The sequence below is a fragment of the Ricinus communis genome, chromosome 4 (assembly GCF_019578655.1).
Source record: "Ricinus communis isolate WT05 ecotype wild-type chromosome 4, ASM1957865v1, whole genome shotgun sequence".
Lineage (NCBI taxonomy): Eukaryota > Viridiplantae > Streptophyta > Magnoliopsida > Malpighiales > Euphorbiaceae > Ricinus > Ricinus communis.
In genome coordinates this window covers 3,801,992-3,815,919 of record NC_063259.1, presented here as the reverse complement: position 1 = coordinate 3,815,919, position 13,928 = coordinate 3,801,992, and the positions used below count along the sequence as shown (strand labels likewise).

At 36.4% G+C, this 13,928-nt stretch overlaps 1 non-coding gene across 1 annotated transcript; it reads right to left on the bottom strand.

Annotated features, from left to right (window-relative positions):
- Nucleotides 1–9,386: 9,386 nt before the first annotated feature.
- On the bottom strand, nucleotides 9,387–9,493 carry LOC112536050. The gene has a single exon (XR_003080117.2). It is a non-coding gene; the product is annotated as a small nucleolar RNA R71 (small nucleolar RNA).
- Nucleotides 9,494–13,928: the final 4,435 nt, after the last annotated feature.

Sequence of the window (13,928 nt, the reverse complement as noted above, 5' to 3'; positions counted from 1 at the left end):
CTGTAAAAAGGGTATATTTAGGAGTATGAGAAAACCACCCCGTAAAAGGGGCATATTTTTTAATATGAGAAAACTACCTCGTAAAAAAGATATATTTGTGAGTATGAGAAGACAGCCCCATAAAAGGGGTATATTTGTAAATAATTAAAAACAACCCCGTAAGTGGGGTATATTTGTGAGTATGAGAAAACAACCCCATAGAAGGGGTATATTTGACAAAGCAAGAAAATAACTGCATAAGTGGGCACATTTGTGAGTATGAGAAAATAACCCCGTAAAAGGTGTATATTTATGAATGTGAGAAAACAATCCCATGAGAGTGGTATATTTATGAATATGAGAAAACTACCCCGTAAAAGGGGTATATCCTTTAATATAAGAAAACAACCCTGTAAAAGGGATATATGTTTAAATATTAGAAAACAACTCCGAAAGAGGGGTATATTTGTGAGTATGAGAAAACAACCCCGTAAAAAGGGTATATTTATGAATATGAGAAAACAACCCTATTAGAGGGGTATATTTGTAAGTATGAGAAAACAACCGCGTAAAAGGGGTATATTTTTAACATGTAAATAAAGCAACCCCGTAAAAGGGGCATATTTATCAATATAAGAATACAATTCATATGTGCGCCACATTTGTAAGTATGAGAAAATAACTCCATAAAACTTGTATATTTATATATAGGAAAAAACAACCCCATAAGAGGGGTATATTTATGAGTATGAATAAAAAACCTCGTAAAAAGGGTATATTTGTCAATATCAGAAAACAACTACATAAGTAGGTACACTTGTAAGTATGAGAAAATAACTCCATAAAAGGTGTAGATTTATGTATAGGACAAAACAACCCCGTAAGGGGGAGGGGGATATAATTTTAAGTATGAGAAGATAACTCCGTAAAAGTGGTATATCTTTTAATAAAAGAAAGCAACCCATAAGAGGGATATATTTGTAAATATTAGAAAACAACTCCAAAAGAGGGGTATATTTGTGAGTATGACAAAACAACCCCGTAAAAGGGGTATATTTCTGAATATGATAAAACAAACCCATAAGAGGGGTATATTTATAAGTATGAGAAAATAACCTTGTAACAGGGGTATACTTTTTAACATGAGAAGAACACAACCCCATAAAAGGGGTATATTTATGATATAAGTAAATAACCCCGTAAGTACAGTACATTTATGAGTATGAGAAAACAAGGGGTATATTTATGAATATGAGAAAATAACCCCATAAGAGAGTTATATTTGTAGATATTAGAAAACAACCCCGTAAGAGGGATATTTTTATAAATATTAAAAAATGAGCCTGTAAGAGGGGTATATTTATGAATATGAGAAAACAACCCTGTATGAGGGCTAAATTTGTAAATATTAGAAAACTACCCCGTAATAGTGGTATATTTGTGAGTGTGAGAAAATAACCTCGTAAAAGTGATATATTTATGAATATGAGAAAATGAACCTATAAGAGGGGTATATTTGTGAGTATGAGAAAACAACTATGTAAAAGGGGTATATTTTTTAGTATGTGAATACAACCATGTAAGAGTGGTATATTTGTGAATATTAGAAAGCAACCGCGTAAGAGGGATATATTTATAAACATTAGAAAACAACCCCGAAAGAGGGGTATATTTGTGAGTTTGAGAAAACAACCCCGTAAATGGGGTGTATTTCTGAATATGAGAAAACAACCCCATAAGAGGGGTATATTTATAAGTATGAGAAAACAACCTTGTAACAGGGGTATATATTTAAACATGAGAAGAAAGCAACCCCGTAAAAGGGGTATATTTATGAATATAAGTAAACAACCCCGTAATTGCGGTACATTTGTGAGTATGAGAAAACAAGGAGTATATATTTATGAATATGAGAAACAACCCGATAAGAGAGGTATATTTGTAGATATTAGAAAACAACTCCATAAGAGGGATATATTGTAAATATTAAAAAAATGATAGTGTAAGAAGGGTATATTTATGAGTGAGAAAACAATCCTGTAAAAGTGGTATATTGATGAAAATGAGAAAACAACCTTGTACGACGGATATATTTGTAAATATTAGAAAACTATCCCGTAATAGTAGTATATTTGTGAGTGTGAGAAATAACCTCGTAAAAGTGATATATTTATGAGTATGAGAAAATGAACCTATAAGAGGGATATATTTATGAGTATGAGAAAACAACCACGTAAAAGGGGTATATTTTTGAATATATGAAAACAACCCTGTAAGAATGGTATATTTGTGAATAGTAGAAAACAACCATGTAAGAGGGGTATATTTATGAGTACGAGAAAACAACCCCATAAAGGGGTATATTTGTCAATATAAGAAAATAACTCCATAAGTGCGGTACATTTGTGAGTATGGGAAACTAACCCCGTAAAAGGGATATATTTATGAATATGAGAAAACAACCCCGTAAGAGTGGTATATTTATGTGTATAAGAAAGCAACCTCGTAGAGTGGGTTTATTCTTTAATATGAGAAAGCCACCCTCTAAGAGGGGAATATTTATGAGTATGAGAAAACAACCCCATAAAAGGGTTATATTTATGAATAGAGAAAACTACCCCGTAAAAAGGGTATATTTTTAAGTATGAGAACACAACCACATAAAAGAGGGATATCTTTTAATATAAGAAAACAACCCGCAAGCGGAATATATTTATGAGTCTCAGAAAATAACCCCGTAAAAGGGGTACATTTTTTAATATGAGTAAACAACCTTGTAAGAGGGGTATATTTGTGAGTATAAGAAAACAACCCCGTAAAAGGAGTATATTTGTCAATATAACAAAATAACCCTGTAAATGGGTACATTTGTGAGTATAAGAAAACAACCCCATAAAAGGGGTATATCTCTGAATATGAGAAAACAACCCCATAAGAGGGGTATATCTCTTAATATAAAAAAACCACATAAGAGGGATGTATTTGTAAACATTAAAAACTACCCGCGGAAGAGTGGTATATTTGTGTATATTTGTCAATATAAGAAAACAACAACCAGTAAGTGGGGTTGATTTGTGAGTATCAGAAAATAGCCCCGTAAAAGGGTTATATCTTTAATTATTAGAAGACAACCTCGTAAAAAGGATATATTTGTAAATATTAGAAAATAACTCCGGAATAGTGGTTTATTTATGAGTGTCAGAAAACAATCTCATAATATTTATTAATATGAGAAAATAACCCCGTAAGAAGGGTATATTTGTGAGTATGAGAAAATAAAATCGTAAAAGGGGTATATTTATTAATAGGTGGAGACAACCCCGTACGAGGGATATATTTGTTAGTATGAGAAAGCAACCCCGTAAAGTGAGTATATTTATGAATATGAGAAAGCAACCTCGTATAAGGAGTATATTTATAAGTATGATAAAACAATGCTGCAAAAAGGGGTATATTTTTTAATATGAAAGAACAACCCCGTAAGAGAGGTATATTTATAAATATAAAAAAATAATCGCGTAAGAGGGGTATATTTGTGAGTATGAGAAAACAACTCCGTAAAATGGGTATATTTATTAATATAAGGAAACAACTTCGTAAATGGGATATGTTTGTAAATTGTATAATACAACCCCGTAAGGGGTGTATATTTCTGAGTATGAGAAAACAACCCTGTAAAAAGGGTATATATATGAATATGAGAAAATAACCCCCGTATGTGGAGTATATTTGTGAGTATGAGAAAACAACCACATAAAAAGGGTATATGTATGAATATGAGAAAGCAACCCCGTATGAGGAGTATATTTATGGTTATGAGAAAATAACTCTATAAAAGGGGTATATTTTTTAATATGAAAAAACAATCCCATAAGATAGGTATATTTGTGAATATGAGAAAACAACTTTTTAAGATGGGTATATTTGTGAGTATGTGAAAAATAACATTGTAAAAAGGATATATTTATGAGTGAGAAAACAACTCTGTAAGAGGGGTATATTACAACCCCGTAAAAGGGTTATATTTATAAATTTGAAAAAATAACCTCGCAAGAGGGGTATAATATTTATGACTATTAGAGACCAACCCCGCAAGAGGGGTATATTTATGACTATTAGAGACCAACCCCGCAAGAGGGGTATATTTCTTAAAATGAGAAAACAACTCTGTAAGAGGTGTTTGTTTGTGAATATTAGGAAACAACCCCGTAAAGGGGCTATATTTGCGAGTATGAGAAAACAATCCTCTAGAAGGGGTATATTTATGAATATGAGAAAACAACCTCGTACGAGGGGTATATTTGTGAGTATAAGAAAGCAGCCTTGTAAAAGGGGTATATTTATTAATATAAAAAAATAAATCCGCAAGAGGAGTTTAATTGTAAATATTAGAACGCAAACTCGTAAAAAGGGTTTATTTTTTAATATGAGAAAACAACACCGTACGAGGGGTATATTCGTCAATATGAGCAAGCGACTTAGTAAAAGTGGTGTATTTATGAATATGAGAAAACAACCTTGTAAGAGGATATATTCATGAGTTTGAGAAAATGATCCCGTAAAAGCAGTATAATTGTTAATATTAGACAACCCTGTAAGGGGGTATATTTATAAATATTAGGAAACAATCCAGTAAGAGGGGTATATTTGTGAGTATGAGAAATCGACCTCATGAATGGGGTATATTTATGAACATGAGAAAATAACTCTGTACGAGGGATATATTTGTGAGTATGAGAAAGCCACCCCGTAAAATGAGTAGGTTTATGAATATGATAAAACAACCCCATAAAAGGGGTATATTTATGAATATGAGAAAACAACCCCATCAGAAAGGTATATTTTTGAGTATGTAAAAACAACCCTGTAAAAAGGTTATATTTTTTAATATGAAAAGACAACCCCATAAGAGGGTTTTATTTATAAATATTAGAAAACAACCTCGTTAGAGAGGTATATTTGTTAGTATAAGAAAATAATCTTATAAAAAGCATATATTTATGAATATGAGAAAATAACCCCGTACGAAGGGTATATTTGTGAGTATGAGAAAGTTGCCCTGTAAAAGGGATATATTTATGAATATGATAAAACAACCCCGTAAGAGGCAAGAAAACAACTCCGTAAAAGTGATACATTTTTTAATATGAGAAAAGCATCTGTAAGAGATGTATATTTGTAAATATTAGAAAATGGCCCCATAAGAGAGGTATATTGGTGAGAATGAGAAACCAACCTTGTAAACAAGGTATATTTGTCAATATAAGAAAGCCACCCCGTGAATAGGGTACATTTGTGAGTATGAGAAAATAAACTGGTAGAGAGGGTATATTTATGAATATGAGAAAACAACCGCGTAAGAGGGTTATATTTGTTAGTATGAGAAAACAACTCCTTAAAATGGGTATATTTTCTAATATGAGAAAATAACCCCATAAGAGAGTTATATTTGTAAATATTAGAAAATAATTCCGAAAGAGAGGTATATTTTTATGAGTGTGAGAAAACAACTCCGTAAAAAGGGTATATTAATGAATACAAGAAAAAACCCCGTAAGAGGGGTATACTTGTGAGTATGAGAAAATAACACCGTAAAAGTGATTTATTTATCAATATCAGAAAATAAATTCGTCATATGGGCATATATGTAAATATTAGAAAATAACTATGTAAAAATGGTAAATTTATGAATATGAAATAACAACCCCGTACGAAGGGTATATTTGTGAATATGAGAAAATAACTCTGAAAATGGGTATATTTATGAATGTGAAAAAAGAAACCATACGAGGGGTAAATTTGTGAGTTTGAGAAAGCAACCCCTTAAAGGAGTTTATTTATTAATATTAGAAAATAACTCTGTAAGATGTGTATATTTATAAATATTAGAAAATAGCCTTGCAAAAGGGATACATTTTTTAGTATGAGAAAAAAATCTCGAAAGATGGTTCATTTGTAAATATTAGAAAATGACCCCGTAAGAGGGGTATATTCGTGAGTATGAGAGAGCAACCCCGTAAAAGGGATATATTAGTAAATACTAGAAAACAACCCCGTAAAAGAGGTTTATTTTGTGAGTATGAGGAAACAATACCGTAAAAATGGTATTTTTTTAATATGAGCAAACTATCCATACGAGGGGTATATTCGTGAGTATGAGAAAACAACCCTGTAAAAGGGATACATTTTATAATACGACAAAACAACCCCATAAGAGGGGGATTAATGGTGAGTATGAAATAACAACTTTGTAAACGGTGTATATTTGTCAAAATAAGAAACAACTAGTAAGTGGGGTTGATTTGTGAGTATCAGAAAATAGCCCCGTAAAAGGGGTATATCTTTTAATATTAGAAGACAACCCCGTAAAAAGAATATATTTATAAATATTAGAAACCTGGAAGAGTGGTTTATTTATGAGTGTCAGAAAGCAATCTCATAATATTTATTAATATGAGAAAATAATCCCGTAAGAAGGTATATTTGTGAGTATGAGAAAATAAAATTGTAAAAGGGGTATATTTATTAATAGGTGGACACAACCCCGTACGAGGGATATATTTGTGAGTATGAGAAAGTAACCCCATAAAGTGAGTATATTTATGAGTAGGAGAAAGCAACCTCGTATAAGGAGTATATTTTTTAATATGAAAGAATAACCCCGTAAGAGAGGTATATTTTTTAATATGAAAGAACAACCCCGTAAGAAAGGTATATTTGTGAATATGAGAAAACAATCCCGTAAGAGGGGTATATTTGTTAGTATAAGAAAAGAACTCCATAAAAGGGGTATATTTATTAATATGAGGAAACAACTTCATAAATGGGATATGTTTGTAAATTGTATAATACAACCCCGTAAGAGGGGTATATTTCTAAGTATGAGAAAACTACCCCATAAAAAGGATATATTTATGAATATGAGAAAAGAACCCTGTACGTATGGTATATTTATGAGTATGAGAAAGCAACCACATAAAAAGGGTATATTTATGAATATGAGAAAGCAACCCCGTATGAGAAGTATATTTATGGTTATGAGAATAACTCTATGAAAGGGGTATATTTTTTAATATGAAAAAATAATCCCATAAGATAGGTGTATTTATGAATATGAGAAAACAACTTTGTAAGATGGGTATATTGGCGTGTATGTGAAAATTAACTTTGTAAAAAGGATATATTTATGAGTATGAGAAAACAACTCCGTAAGAGGGGTATATTACAACCGCGTAAAGGGGTTATATTTATAAATTTGAGAAAATAACCCCATATGAGGGGTATATTTATGAGTCTAAGAGAACAATCCCGTAAAAGGAATACTTGTTTTAATATGAGAAAACAATCCCGTAAGAGGTGTATTGATAGGCATCACACTACACATGTTTTCATGCACGATTGTTTACATTTTTTATGCATGATTATCCCATTTTATGCTAGAATTACCTGTCTTTTGTTTCCTTTCTCGTTTCAGGTCATTCTCGAAGGACACCATCAACAATCAAGGGAAATACGTGTGATTACGGACCAAAATCAATCAAATTTGGCGAGGACTAGCACCCCGAGGGTTGAGCAAGGGCCTGGACTTCGGCCGTGCTAACTAGCTGCCTTCCAAGAGTGTTTTAGACAAGACTGGATCAAGGCCAGGCCGACTAGCACAGCTTGACCACTACCGTGTCAAGAGAGTATATAGGCAAAAGTTCGATTTTCTTAGAGGGGGCTCGATTTTCTCTGACCTAATTCGAGTATACACTCAATTCACTTGTCTTCTAAACCTTAATTGTCGACCTTGGGAGATCAAATTCATCAATTGAGGGAGGATTACACTTGTTTTCAACATCGATTTGAGGATTAAAACAACATTTGGGAGCATTCAAGAGGCAAATTAGGGTTTGATATTTTGGATTGGAAAATTAGGGTTTCTCATCCAACTTGAAAGAAAAGGGTGTACATGCCTTCAATTTTCTTTTCCTTATTTGTTCCTTATTTTACTTTAACTGTGAACATGAGTAGCTAGATCTTTTGAACCCATTGGGGTCTTTATTGTGATGGATTGTGCTTAGTTGTTAGATTTGTAATTGCCTTTCTTGTAATCTTTTTGCTATTCAGTAATAAAGTTTGATTCAGTTAGTTTGAGACGTTGAATTAATTGTATTGTAGGTTGTTTCTTGACATTGAGAAATGCTTGTTACAACTGGAAATTGAATAGTAAGAACTAATAGTTAACACTTAGAGATAAGGTTAATTCACTCGCCGAATTAAGAATTAACAACTCTTAATAGATCTAAATCACGCTTAATGCTAATTTGTAACAATCTGATAGGAAGTGATTCCATTAGGTTAGTGTAGGTTTAGGAACTTGGTGAGCTCGAGAGAGGAGCCGAGTTCGATTCAGGATTTCAGCACGGGTAGCAAGATTGGTAATTTATAAAATCAACCTTAGAATTCCATCACTTAAGTCCCTTTTGGGTTTGCTTCTTTTATTGTGATTGTCTCTCGATTGTCAGTTGCTATTTATTCCTTTATTTGCATTCATAATCATTAGTTAATTAATTTAGACTTATCACACTCTATTTCAGACTAGATAACATAGTGAACAGTAGTAACTCTAGGTTCACCCGATCTCCAGGGATACGACCTTCATACTCACTAGTGCTAGGCCGCATCGATAGGTTCACTGCCTTAGGTGTAGGTTGCATAAGTAGCCCATCAAGTTTTTGGCGCCGTTGATGGGGAATAAGTAACGGTGAACTAGAGTGAATTGTTTTTGTGTTAATTTAGTCATTATCTGTTTATTTATTTATTCTATATTCTTTATTTTATTTTATTGTTGATTGGGTGTTTGTTTTGTTGTCGGTTTCAGGTAGTTTATGACCATGAGCTCTAACCCTGATCTCATAGAACCCTTATCTGACCCGGAGCGCTCTCTCAGATTATTGAGACAACGTTTGTAGGCAGTTGAGGAGGAGGATAGAGTTATAGTTCAGGTTCAAGGAGCGGACGTGATGGAGAACCACAACCCCCAGGCCAATGATGATTAGAGGACGATGTACGAGTTTGCTCGACCATCTTTGGATGGGACGAAAACTAGTATAGTCAGACCTGCTGTAGCGGCCAACAACTTTGAAATAAAAACCAATGTTATCCAGATGATCCAGCAGAGCGTGCAGTTTGGAGGATTGCCCAGCGAGGATCCCAATGCTCATATCTCCAACTTTCTGGAGATTTGTGACACATTCAAAATAAATGGAACAACCGATGACGCCATTCGGTTGAGATTGTTTCCATTTTCCTTGAGGGATAGAGCCAAGAGATGGTTGCAATCTCTTTCATAGCAGAGAATTACTACCTGGAAGGCGTTGGGCAAAAAATTTTTGTATAAGTATTTTCCTCCTGCTAAAACTACTGAACTTAGAAATGACATATCTTCTTTTGTGCAGTTTGATGATGAAAGCATGTATGATGTATGGGAGAGATTTAAGGACATTTTGAGATGCTGCCCACATCACGGATTACCATTGTGGATGCAGGTTCAAACCTTCTACAGCGGGTTGAACCTTACGATGAGGCAGATGGTGGATGCTGCAGCAGGTGGGGCGCTAAACAGTAAGACGCCCGAGCAAGCTCAGAATTTGATAGAGGAAATAGCCATGAACAATTATTAGTGGCAATCCTCTAGGAGCCGACCAGGAAGACAAGGAATGGTTAACCAAATAGATTCTACAGCAGCCTTGGTAGCTCAGGTGGAGCTTCTGACCAAGAAGATTAACCAACTCAGATACGGCTCATGCAACAATGTTGGTCATGAAGTTTTGTGGTGGCCCATACTACAAAGGCGAATCGACTGGAGGTATGTTTGCTTCATCTTCCTCTACTTTTCCATCCGCTTCGCAAGGTTCTAATGTTGAGCAGTTGACTATATGGGAATGCCCCAAGGCAGCGAACGATCCTTACAAAGAACACATACAACCCTAGGTGGCGAATCATCCCAACTTCGCCAGAGGAACAATAATGCTCGTGGTCCACCTAGTTTTCGGAGACTTCATCAGCACAAGCTCCTCCTCTACCTGAAAAGAAGTCAAATTTAGAGGAGCTTATGATGAAGTTTGTAACGTCTACGGAGATAAGGTTCCAACAAACTGATAGTGCATTTAGGAACCAGCAGGCCTCGATTCAGAACTTGGAAACCCAGATTGGCCAAATCTCTAAGACGTTGTCTGAGAGGCAACAAGGAGCGCTCCCTAGAACCACTAAGTCTAACCCGAGGGAGCACGTGAATGCCATCACTTTGCGTTCAGGTAAGTTAGTTTCAGCTCCTTCTAAGCCTGTTTTTGACGACTCCACTATTGATGTGTAGATTGAGGCGAGCAGCAAGGTTAGGGAACCTGAGGGACAAAAGGTGAAACCAATTCCAGTCAGGGAATATCAACATAAGATTCCTTATCCTGCTAGAGGCGAACAAGCAGAGGCGCAAGAGCAGTTCAGTAAGTTTCTAGATATTTTTAGACAACTGCATATTAACTTACCTTTTATTGATGCATTGGAGTAGATGCCGAAGTATGCTAAGTTCTTAAAGGACATACTTAGCAGAAAAAGGAAGTTGGAGGAGGTAGCCTATGTTCAGCTTAACGAGGAGTGTTCAACAGTGTTTCAAAGCAAGTTGCCAGAGAAACGTCACGATCCAAGGAGTTTCACTATTCCTTGCACTTTAGGTAATTTGTGTGTTGATGATGCATTAGCTGATTTGGGGGCTAGCATAAATGTCATGCCCACTAGTTTGTTCAATAAGCTAGGTTTGGGGGAGGCAAAATCCACTAGGATGTGTATTCAATTAGCTGACCGTTCTGTTAAGCTTCCTAGGGGAATTGTGGAAAATGTGCTAGTTAAGGTAGATAAGTTCATATTTCCTATGGACTTTGTGGTTATGGATATGGGTAATGAGCATGGTGTACCATTGATTTTGGGGAGACCTTTCCTTGGCACAACTAGAGCTAAAATAGACGTATTTGAGGGAAAGTTAGAACTTAATGTAAGGGATGACTATGTTACCTTTAGTTTACCCCCATTTGATAGTTCTTCCACCGACCATGTTCATGCCATTTGTAGTATTAATGGAATTGGTCTTGCATGTAATAAACAACCATAGGGCGTACAAATGGATGATGCTATACATGTTTCTTTCTCTGATGATATGTGTTATTTACCTGAAGAAAACAACTTGTATCAATTTGATACTTTGTGCTATGATAGACCCGAGAAGGGTAGTTGCAAGTTTGTTTTTGACAGGTCATTTAGCAAAAATTCAGAGTGGATGAATGGGCATCCTGACTCGATGCGGAGAGCACCTCCTTGGTTATCCACCGCACACATCGGACCTTCTCTTTGCGCTTATATGCCTCGAGCCCCAGCTTACATTGAGCCCACCTTCTCAATTTGCCCGCGATGCAGGAATGTTGCTGCAGAGTCCAACTAGACGACTCGAACAAAAAGAAGCACCCTCGGGAGGCATTCCCGAATCTATTTATTCCTTTTGAGTTTTTCTTTGGACATCTTTTATTATTTATTTACTTCTCTAGTTTGATATCTCAGTTTAATTTTAGTTTGTTTTATTTTAAGCCAATTTTAGTATTGAATCTTTTTACTAGATATTGCTTGGAATGTGTTATTCTTGAGTTTTACAGAAGTTAACCTACTCGATGCTCATACGTAATTTGGAGGACCAACATATCTTAGAGTGTTAAAGCACACATCAAGGTAGAAAGCTCGGCGACCCGAGATGGTAAAGGAAAGTCTGGAAACCTTCCCTTTACCACGATTTACGGCCACCACGGGTCGCAACACCGTGCCGGCCCATCGACACCGAGTCAAGCCCGTGATGAGAGACACATGAAGACTTGGTGAATTTCGGCCATTTTGGCATGGCTTCCAAAGGCATCATGGGCGGAACACCGTGCCGTACGATGCGACGCCGCCCCCGCCTCGCGCTGTCGGTGAAAATCAAAGCACAAGGGCTCAAGACGGCCGAGTCCAGATCAGGATGATCAAGACGGCCGTACACTGCCTGCGGCCGACCCCACGCCTATATAAAGAAGGCCTCCAAATTTTTTTTGCCACTTCTTTTCTAAAGCTCCAAGGTGTGGTTTTCTTCTATTTCTTTCATCCTCCCTATTTTTTTCGGCAATTCCAAGTAAGGATCTCCACTTTTTGCTTTTGTTTGTTTTTAATTTAGTTTTTGTTTATGCATATACTTTATTTAGGATATGCTAGTATGTTTTGGTAATTTTTATGTTGTTGTACTGCCTTAAGATGACCTCAATTAGATTTACTCTATATTAGTTGTTTTGATTGTTGTGAAGTTGATTATGAAATTGATAAGTATGGGGGTTTGCATAATTAAAGTTTGTTATAGCATTCCATTATGAATAAGTGTTTTTGTCTTAGTTGGTGCACGATAAAGTAGTTTGCAATGTATGGGTTAGTTAGTTTATGCAGGAGATTGAGGCTTTAGTCTTTCGTCAAGTCTAAAGTTTTATGTTAGTCAAATTATAGCCGTTATGCTGTCCAATTTTTGGTAGGATTTTCTATTAACTTAATTTCCTGTACGAATAACTAATGATTCATTGCATCAGGCGATATGACGGACTGCGATCAATCCTATAGGAAGCAGTCAAAACGAGTTCCTACCAACAAGTGATCGCGTGGCGAAGGAACATCTTCCTCCACAAAGACCGAATCAAGACCGATAAGCACCTGCACCCCTCAAAGACCGCACAAAGAATCTAGTCCGAGCTCAAGAGCACCTCGTGAACCCACCGCACTGGTCGCCATCCATCGTGGACATTTCCATCGCAAAAATGAGAGTCGTTTCCAAGTTATAAGGTGGAGGCAAGTGATGGCAGGTCATTGCATCGACTTCGCATCCCTATAAAGAGTAGGATTGGTTCAGGATATGCGCACTCTGTTTGAGACTCTGCCGTATGCGCGATTCCTTGATATCATTGAACCAACCTACCGTGAGCTTACAATTGAGTTCCTCAGCACCTTCTTCCTGCAGCAACAGATCATAAACTAGCATCAGCCTGATGCAGTTTATTTCAGACTTAGGGGAAGAGAGTTCTCAATGTCAGTCCCGCAGTTTGGCATGCATTTAGGATTATGGACTAAACAGGAGATCTCAGGGGAGGAATATTAGGGATGCCTCTACATCCACCCAATATCCTACGACACTATGTGGGACTCATTGGTACCAAGGTCGGAAACATACTACCCAAGTAGGTCTAAGGCGTCTAGCCTTCCGGATCATCTTCGCTATATCCATACCTTATTAGCCTACACCATTACAGGCAGAGGAGATAGTTTTGGAGCGGTGACACAGACCGATGTCTTCATCCTCTGGGCTATGCAACATCAGAAGAAGTTGGACTTGGGATATTTGTTGGCTCGTCAAGTCCGATCATTTATAGTAGACGCCCAAAAGAAGATGCACTGTTGTTTTGGCACATACGTGACTAGATTAGCCAAGAGACTGGACGTATTAGATGATTGTCTATCAGAGATTTCAATTATTGGTGACATGACACCATTAGGGATCAGACAGATGATCAACATGCAGATGATCACGGCTACTAGACACCCACATGGTATAGAGTACAGGCTTGTGAACACCATAGTCAGGGAGGCTAGAGAGGCAGCGGCTAGAGGAGCCCAAGATCCGTCGGCTGGGATCCCGAATGTTAGGATTCCCAACCCAGCTAGAGTGTTTACGCCTCCATCTGGAGCCTAATCTTCTTATTCTGCAGGGACATCGAATGCTCAGATTAGTGCTCTGGCTGACCGACTAGATCGAGTCTGCGATCTACAGTAGCAGCACCATATTCAGTTTGTGCAATTTCAAGAGGAGACTAGGGCACAGCTTGGCGAAATGAACGCCGTGCTTTAGCAGCTTATGA